Source organism: Sinocyclocheilus anshuiensis, unplaced genomic scaffold, assembly GCF_001515605.1.
Source record: "Sinocyclocheilus anshuiensis isolate Anshui unplaced genomic scaffold, SAMN03320099.WGS_v1.1 scaffold2218, whole genome shotgun sequence".
In the NCBI taxonomy this organism is placed as follows: Eukaryota; Metazoa; Chordata; class Actinopteri; order Cypriniformes; family Cyprinidae; genus Sinocyclocheilus; species Sinocyclocheilus anshuiensis.
Genome location: NW_015558568.1, coordinates 644,407 through 653,798, shown reverse-complemented (window position 1 = coordinate 653,798; position 9,392 = coordinate 644,407). Strand labels below are relative to the sequence as shown.

Below are 9,392 nucleotides of genomic sequence, written 5' to 3'. Positions count from 1 at the left end.
AATAAAACCCATTACAAACGAGGCATTTGTTGCATCCTGTGGGGACATAATTACTGATTGTAATGACTTCTACTGTGTTTTTATTTTTATTTTTTTATTTAATTGTATATTGCGCCGCATAAACATAAAACCATGTCTGCATTTGTGATCGGAGACTGATTTGTAGTCGTGTCCTCTTTTGGAAGACCAAACAAAGTAGTTTCGCTTTCACAACGAAACACACAGAGGCTTGAGTGAGCGACGCCCGGCGGATTCGACAAAGGAGGCTTGCGGCAACCACATTTGACGATCCCGGGCTGGACTCTGCTTCGTCCACGGTGAAAGCCGAAAGGCGATTGACAGCGCGAAGTTGATGTTTTTCCTCAGCAACCAGCACGGATCAGCTCCAGGCATGAGGAAGCGGATATCGTCCTCTTTTGGAAGGCCAAACAAAGTAGAAACAATGAAACACAGCGCCTTCACGACATGGCGGCGGCGGCAACAATACTACAGCGAGAATAAAAGTTACGCCTTCTTTTTTTGCGTGAACATTTGGGCGGCGTTATGCAAATCTTCCCACACAGTGACGTAGATATGTGGGGGCGTCTTAGAACGAGACGTTTTAGGTAGGTGTGGCTGACCCTTAAGTTTTATAAAGAATATCTCTTTGGATTTGAGACTTTAGTCTTTGCAACTTTACAGATCTTCTTTATGCACCTAGAGCTTGTAACACTCCAAAGAGAAAGGAAAAATTTAAATCGCATCATATGACCCCTTTAAAAAGTAATTTATTTCTGTGCTGGCATTGGCAATGCTGAATTTTTAGCAGCCATTTCTCAATTTCTCTACTTATTATCAATGTTGAAAACACTTTATCATTAGTGCTGCTTATTATTTGTGTGGAAACCAGGACACATTCTTTTGCTTTATTTGATAAATAGAAAATTCAAAAGAACAGCATTTATTTAAATATAAATCTTTTGTAACATTATAAATGTCTTTACTGTCACTTTTGATCAATTTAATGCATCCTTGCTGAATAAAAGCATTATATTCTTTCAAAAGAAAAATCTTACTGACCCTAAACTCTAGTGTACATGTCACACTTATGTTCAGTTTGTTTAGTTATGATATAGGCTTTTAGTTTGCATTCACTAGTTTGTCTCCCTTTGTTCATTTTCCCGCCACTCCTTGGCTGTCATGGTTTCTGTCATTATTAGTTTGTATCAGCTGTGTATAATTAATTACCTTGTTTGAGCTCCTATTTAAATTGTACCTTCTCAGTCCCTCATTGTCCAGTCTCCGTTACATTTAATGTGTTTTGCTACTGCCTGTTCGCCTGCCTTGTGGAAATTTTTTATTAAACTTTGAGCTTTGGAAGTTTATTCATTAGGTGTGTTTACATGGAGCATTGTCGGTTTAAAAGTCCAATCCGAATGAAAATGCTCCATATAAACACCTCAATCGGAATTAAAATGCCCAAATCGAATGAAATTGTCTCTGCAAACACTGTGACAGTACACTTATAATGGTGTGATGCCTAAATTCGCCTGTAGCTTGTAAAACAGTTTTACAAGCTAACTAAAAACTAACGGTTAACTGGTTTTAGTTCAAATTTCTTTTTTAGATTAATTTAATCAAATTAGTATTTATCTCCCCACCAATTATCTTCAATTGCTAAAAAATGAAAATAATTATTAGTATTGGCTTATCGTATCAGCAAGAATTGTAATATCGGTGTATCTCCAAGTATAGCATAGCACAGCATAGCAAAGTTAAAATACAAACAAGTGTAACTAAACTGTAACTTAACTTCTATAGTAACCTTAAATCCTTTGAAAGTACATGAAGATAAGCAGTGTTTCAGCCCCATCAGGACTCCTCATTCCATTCAAGACAGCCTGATCTTAGTGGAATTTATTGAGTGGAGTAAAATTTTTGCAGTGCTCAGTGGAACGCAGAGTCCACAGAGAAAAATATAATGGACACTGTTCTCTGTCTGTGGACGATAAATGCTTGAATTATATCGTCAAGCAGAATTATGAAAGAAATGCTCTGAATTACAGCAGCATAAAGGAGCTGTATTCTAACGAAGAGCTTTTCACAGTGGAGAGCCACAAAGACGGTGATTAATTCTGTTGTAGCATCTCATTAATATCTCAGAGAAAATGTGTGAGGAACATCCAAATATGGAGAGTTAATCAGACAGCCGTGTGCTTTCAAGAAACGAAGACTGACAATGAAAGAGCTCATTTCTACTGTTGCTCTCTGAATGGTCTCGGCTTTTGCTTTCAGTACACAAGAGACAATATATGAAATCAAACAAAAACTGCAGCGACAATATTCCTCTTCTATTCCACAAAGTAAATGCCTCTATCTTTCAGGCAACAAAAGGAGATGTTTTGAAGAATGTATGAAAAAGAATAGTGTGAACTAGGGTTATTACAGTTAACTAAATCTAAAAGCATAAAAATTTTCAAATAAAATAAACGTTAAATTAAAATTTAAATTAAACTTACTTTATTTCAATAATTAATTCAATACAGAGATATTTACCAAAAAAGTAATAAAAAGGGCAAAAACAACAAGAGTAAAATGAAAATGAAAATAAAAAAATTAAAACTTAAAAATATTAATAAAAACGAAAATAGTAACACTGGCCTGAACAATGGAAAAATTCAGTGTCCAGTGACTGTCAAGCTCCAAAAAGAAGTCCAACTACAGTTTTGTCTGAGGAGCTAAAATGAAAGTTGTTATTCATTGAAAATCTTGCCCAAAAAGCTTCTAAATCCCATTTGTATATTAGCATATTCAAATTTGATGCATAAAAACATGTTGCACCAGATTAGATGTCCAAGTGGCTTTGAGCAGCATTTGATAGCTATTACTGAGGAGACGTTTTTATTTATTAAGAACTGACAGACCGGGAATACAGAGCACGAGTCATATGGATAAAAAAAGAAAAAAAAATATTTACCTAAATTCATTGGGGTGAAAAGCTGTTTTTGTTAAATATTCATTTGGAAACCAAAAAATGCCTGAGGAAAGTCTGCGGTAAAACTAACAAAGCAGCTGCAGAATAAATCATTTTATGGGACTAATAGGAGGATAATGGAAGCTCATTGTGAAATAATTTGAAATACTTTTCCAACCACCTCTTAATAAGCGCTGTGGAACTCTGGGAAAAAGAGCAGAGAATTTAAAAAGACAAACAAATCTGCTCCTCTGTGTTCACTCTCTGTACCATTACTGTAGGTGCCACTGCATTCTGTTTTGTTTCCTAATGAGCTTCGGAGTTAATTGGAGCTCCGACGCCTCTCGTATTTGCATCAGTTCAGGAGTGCGGTGAAAACGGAGGACCCAAAAGTGAAACTAAATGAATCACATGAGTGAACTCAGAATAGTGCGAGAGAACTTCAAAGACCTGTGCCGATATCCACTGGAGACTGTGGAGAGATACAAACATTTTGGGCGTTATTATGAGCAGGCACAATAGTGTGAGCTCATTACAGAGCCATCACAACAAACCCGAACCCAGTAGAAGAAAAGAGAGAGAAAAACTGCTGCTGTTCACAAAAAATGCACACAAAACACATTTAAAACCTGAAATACATAAACCGCCACAGTATTAGCAACAGGAAGGCTTCACAGCAAACACCTGGGCACTGACATCATCTCACCCGCTGCACCTGGTCAGACCATGTGTCTCTTGTTTACCACTGGAATGATGGGTAAAGATGCCCTCCACCATAGCTTTTAAATCTCATGTGCATTTGCATATTTAAATTTGATGTGTATAAACATGGTTTGACAAGCCAACAGCTTTGGGTGCAAATGACTGAGGAGATGTTTTTAAGTGAATAACAACTTAAATTTCAGTCTGTTCCTCACAAAATGTCAAAAGCACAAGATGTCACATGACCTCATTACACTGCATGCAGTATCCAGTTATAAAAAGTGTTACTTTATTTAAAACCATTTTTAATTTTTGTTTTTGGCAGTCTGATCAAATAATGAGTCAAAAAAGATGGTAAAGATATTGCCTGATTCATCTACAAAATGTAAGAGTTTTAAATGAATCTATAGAACAATTTCTTCAAAAAGAGAAATGTATAACAAAGTATGAGTATTAATGCAAAGCAAACAGAGTGCTGACTTCAATAAACTCAAGAGAAATGAGTCAATATTTATTAGGTTATTTTCTTTATTCATTTTGAATTGATTACATCATGCTGGTAACTGATCGATAGTGCGCAATCGTCATGTTAAAATTAGAAGCTTTGGGGATGTACTTAAATCCTGTTACTATGGAAATAAGCTCAATAAGTGACCTTTAGCAATTAGAATGTATGTATTATTGATTATGTGTCTCAAAACCCAATTTATACAAAAGTATGTGGCTTTAGTGTTGATGCACACTTCTTTTCTGTAATTGAACACAGAAATAAAGCATTTAACTGCGGTTGAGCAAAAATTCAGTCATAAAGGAGATGTTTCTGCTAAAATGGACAAAAAATTCAGGGTCAGGCTGAGTGTGTCTTTTTTCTGGTTCACTTCTCTCTCTTTCTCCCATTGATTTCGTGAGGAGCCTTGCAGCATTAATTGACTTGAGCAAGCACATCTCTCTTGAGCACATGAGAGGTAAAACAAACAAACAAACATAAAAAAGCTAATAAATTATGAAAGCTGCTGACTTCAGGGGAATTTATAAATGGGCTCAAGCTTGCTATAACTCTAATTGTGATTTTACAACTAGTACCTTAAATGAAGTGTGTGATACACGCATGTGTGTGGTGCTGCTGACATTGACACGGAAGAGAAGAATTGTTGAATAAAGTCATAATTTTTGTTTTCTTTGAGCATAAAAAGTATTCTCGTAGCTTCATAAAATTACGGTTGAACCACTGATGTCACATGGACTATTTTAATGATGTCCTTACTTCATTTCTGGGCTTTGAATGTGGTAGTTCCCTTGCTGTCTATGCAGGATCAGAAAGCTCTCGGATTTCATCAAAAATATCTTAATTTGTGTTCCGAAGATGAACGAAGGTCTAACAGGTTTGGAACGACATGAGGGTGAGTAATTAATGTCAGAATTGTCATTTTTGGAATTTTCAGAATTTTCAACCCTTTTAATATTATAAATATTTGGAAAAAAAAAAAAAATACATTTAGGTGTGTGATTTCATATTTGAAAGTATATATATATATATATATATATATATATATATACACTAATGAATAAATGAGATTATGGTAATGAGAATTTGAGACTAAATTATCGTAAAATACATGCACAAAATATGCATCTCAATGCAGAAAATCTTAAAGGCTCTAAAACAGGCTTCATTTTAAAACATAATTTCTGGTTTTACAACGAAATGTAACCATTCGCTCATACAGGAGAGTAAGAGTGGGTGTGTGTTCTGTGATTACAGTCTCGCTCTGCCTCTCATAAAAGTGTCACGGACAGAGGATGTGATCATGCTGCAGTGATGGCATCTTTAGTCCAATTGGCATTTAAATGGGGAACATGACATGCTGTGATATAACAGAGCGAGGGGAGGGGTCTGATGTGATGTCCTCTGAGACGAACCACTCCAGCTGAGCCTGAGTACTGCAGAGAGGCAGGAAGCCAGGTAGGCAGACAGGAAGGTGAAAGAAGGTAGAAGAGAAAGAGACAAGCCTGCCAAACACCTGGCTCTACATAGAAGAAATAAAATATTCTCGCTCCAAAAAGGCAAGACTCACTTCTGCCTGCTTGCTCAGTCCTACTCTTACTGCCTCCGCAGTCCACACTGCAGTATACAATATGTACACTGTGTGACTAGTACGTGAATTTTTTGTTATTCCTTTATTCTGTTATTCAGTTGTTCACTGATTAGTAGCTACAAAAAGGATACTACACAGTATTATACTATATCCCACAAAGCACTGTGCTCAACATCCATCCATTCATGAATAAATCAGAAGTATCATGGGCCTTGATTTTTAATGCAACCTTTGAACTCATTATTAGATCAGACTGCCAAAAGCTGCCATTTTCTTTTTGACGTGACATGTGGCCAAGTATGGTGACCCATACTCGGAATTAGTGCTCTGCATTTATCCCATCCAAAGTGCACACACACAGCAGTGAATACACACACACCGTGAACACACACCCGGAGCAGTGGGCAGCCATTTATGCAGCGGCGCCCGGGGAGCAGTTGGGGGTTCGGTGCCTTGCTCAAGGGCACCTCAGTCGTGGTATTGAAGGTGGTATTGAAGCGCTGTACATTCACTCCCTCCACCTACAATCCCTGCCGGTACGAGACTCGAACCCACAACCTTTTGGGTTATGAGTCCGACTCTCTAACCATTAGGCCACGACTTCCACACGACTGTTTCATTTTCACACAAAAACTTGAATTAAAATGCAAAATAATTATAGTTATTACTGTGATTAATTAGATGCAACTTACTGAATTAAACATGCAATTCAGTAACTGTTGTTGGAAAAGTTTGTTGCATAATACATACTTGGAGTCCAAAATTAACACATGCCAAGTGTTTGGAACAGCATAAGGGTGAGTAAATGATGGCAAAAAATAAATAAATCAAAAGAAATTAAAATAATTGATAACATTATTAAAAAAAAAAAATCTAAATTAAAAAACACTGCTAGTAAGAAACTGTTGTAATTTAAAAAAAAAATACATTTTGGACCCTGTGCATACTGTTTAATGTGCTAACTTAAAATAATAGAAAGTATATATTGTGTAGTGTGCAGTGAACAGAAGCCTAGTATTACATTACACATAGCCTCTTTCTTCCTCTCCTTTTCTGAAGATCACACACTGATGGCAGAATGCACTGTGCCTTCATGTCAGATAACCTTGACATCTGTCTCTCACACATTCACAGCATGGAATGAGCAGTCACACACACAAAGTTGTTCCCTCCAGCTAACTTTCCGCTCACGTACTCCAGGATGCACATAGAATCTGTACAGTCATTCCCCTTATGAAGAGTGAGGTGTCCCGCGTTTACATAACGCAAGGTCATCTTGGATCTTTCTAATGCTGATCTATGACATCAAAGAATGCAGACTCATTATCAACAGACCCCTCATGCATCACTCATCTCACATGAGTCAGACGAGATCGGACGACGCTGTCAAAGTTGGTCAAATACTCCTGTGTCATGTAGATCCTCGCACGTTAATAAGGAACTTCCCCTGAAGACACATTTCAACTGTTGTTTTATGTTTTGGAGTGACTGTTTAGGTCTTTCTCCAGACAAAGCGCTGAAACACTAGATTGAAACAATCATCATTAAATAATCTGTGTAACAGACAGATAAATGCTGCGATGTGCTAATGCAGTTATTTCTGTTTGTCTAGTCTCATACAGCCAAACTTTTGACTACTGGCATAATGTCTGGTCCACTTGCACTACAGTTCAAAAGTCTGAGGTCTGTATTTATAATTATTTTTCTTAAAAGAGTCCCTTATTCGTTCCAAGGCTGCATTTATTTGATTAAAAATACAGTAAAAACAGTAATATTGTGAAATATTATTACCATTTAAAATAACTGTTTTATATTTTAATATATTTTAAAACATAATTTACTCTTGTGATGGCAAAGTTGAATTATTAGCCATTCAGTAATACAGACTTCTATTATGCTGATTTGGTGCTCAAGAAACATTGCTTATTATCAGTGTTGCAAACATTGCATACTGCTTATAAAAATCTCTATATAAATCTCTTTTTCTCTCCCCGAGAGAAGCCTGTGTCACCCATGTAATGTCAGAGATGCTTTTCCATGCAAATCTAAAGTCGGCATGTTTGCTGAGATTTCCTCTGCCTACCAACAGCTACTTTAAAACTGCAAGCCACGGACTTAATTAGCTCATTAAGGGAAGGCAGTGGAAACTCTGCCCTGGTTTCAGCATTAGTCAAAGTCACAGGAGCAGTACAGAGGAGAGGTCAATGGAGAGAGAGAAAGAGACATACGCTGTTGACATGAGTAACGTTTGTTTAATCAAGAGACGTTCAGCCGATGGAAGACCCTTGTTATTCCATACCGTCCTGCTCGCCTCAATGGATTTCGTGTTATTGTGACTTCAGGAAAGACCTTAGCTATGATGTTTCCCAGTGATTAAAGGAATAGACATTACTTGCTCATCAAACAGATGTTTGGCAGTAGGTTCATACTCTATGTTCCAGCTACTCTTTCACGAGGCAATCGGCGCTGACTCCGTTTTCATTTTTAATATAAAGTTTTAGTAATCTGTTGTGCATTTGTTATTTTTATTAGCTTTTTTTTTTTTACATCTATGTAGTTTTCTTATTTTTTATTTTATCTTTAGTTTTATTATTTGATGTTATTTTAGTACATTTTTTAAACTAAATAAAAATGTTTCCTTGGCAAATAGGTAAAATGAAATGTTAAGTTTTTTTATATTTTATTTTATTTCAGTTAACAAAGTAACAATTGTTTATGGTTTTAGTTATAGTTAACTATAATAACCCAGGTCTTTTCCTCTTACAAAAAGAAGGAAAACCAACAGCTTTGAAAAGTGCTATACAAATAAACGTGAATTGAATTGAATCACATGACTTAAAGGGGTCATTGGATGCCCATTTTCCACAAGTTGATATGATCTTTAGGGTCTTAATGAAAAGTCTGTAACATAGTTTGGTTAAAATTCCTCAATGGTAGTGTAAAAAACACAATTTTTACCCTGTCAAAAACAGCTCTTTTCAGAGCAAGCCATTTTGTAGCATTTTCCTTTAACTGTTAATGAGCTCTGCTGACACCGCCCCTCTCTTCCGAGCTGCTCTCTAAAGGACTGTTTACTTTAGCCGCATTCATCGTGAAACTTGCTAATTAGCACATTATTAGGAAAGGCGATTTGCAAAGATTCATTAAAAAACCTTAAACTCACTTCTTCTGTAGGTGAAGCTGGATCACGAATGATTCGCGTGAACATAGACGCATTTAGGTAGATCGGGGATTCATTCCCTTCAAAAACAAACGTAATCCACTGCGTCTTCAGCGGCTCAGATGTCGGGAGTAAATGACAACTACTATGTTCATTATTACATCCAACAACAGAAGACCTCAATCGCTTAGGAGTCATTCTTGTCTACATCTGCTGCGGCAGTGAAACAATGGTGGACTGATGACAGCTCACTCAGGGTGGGTCTAAGCCAGGTAAGACACCAGTCCAGTCTGTGCTGAAACGCTACTGTCAATCAAACTATCTTGGGAGGGGCCTGTCTGTGTGATGTTTGTCATTTCTCCAATCACAAATGCAGACATGGTTTTATGTTTACGTGGCGCGATGCATCGCAACGCGTAAAAAGACAGTACAAGTCATTATAATCCATAATTATGTCCCCACTGGATGCAACGAATGCCTC

At 36.8% G+C, this 9,392-nt stretch overlaps 1 protein-coding gene and 1 long non-coding RNA gene across 2 annotated transcripts in view; one reads left to right on the top strand and one right to left on the bottom strand.

Annotated features, from left to right (window-relative positions):
• The window catches only part of LOC107679534 (CXADR-like membrane protein), a 59,369-nt gene that overhangs the window by 40,590 nt on the left and 9,387 nt on the right, over positions 1-9,392 (bottom strand). The gene's annotated exons all lie outside the window — the stretch shown is intronic.
• LOC107679536 (uncharacterized) overlaps positions 2,695-9,392 on the top strand; it is an 18,167-nt gene continuing 11,469 nt past the window's right edge. Inside the window, exon 1 of the long non-coding RNA XR_001633064.1 lies at positions 2,695-2,707. This is a non-coding gene — a long non-coding RNA (uncharacterized LOC107679536). The remainder of the gene's footprint in view (positions 2,708-9,392) is intronic.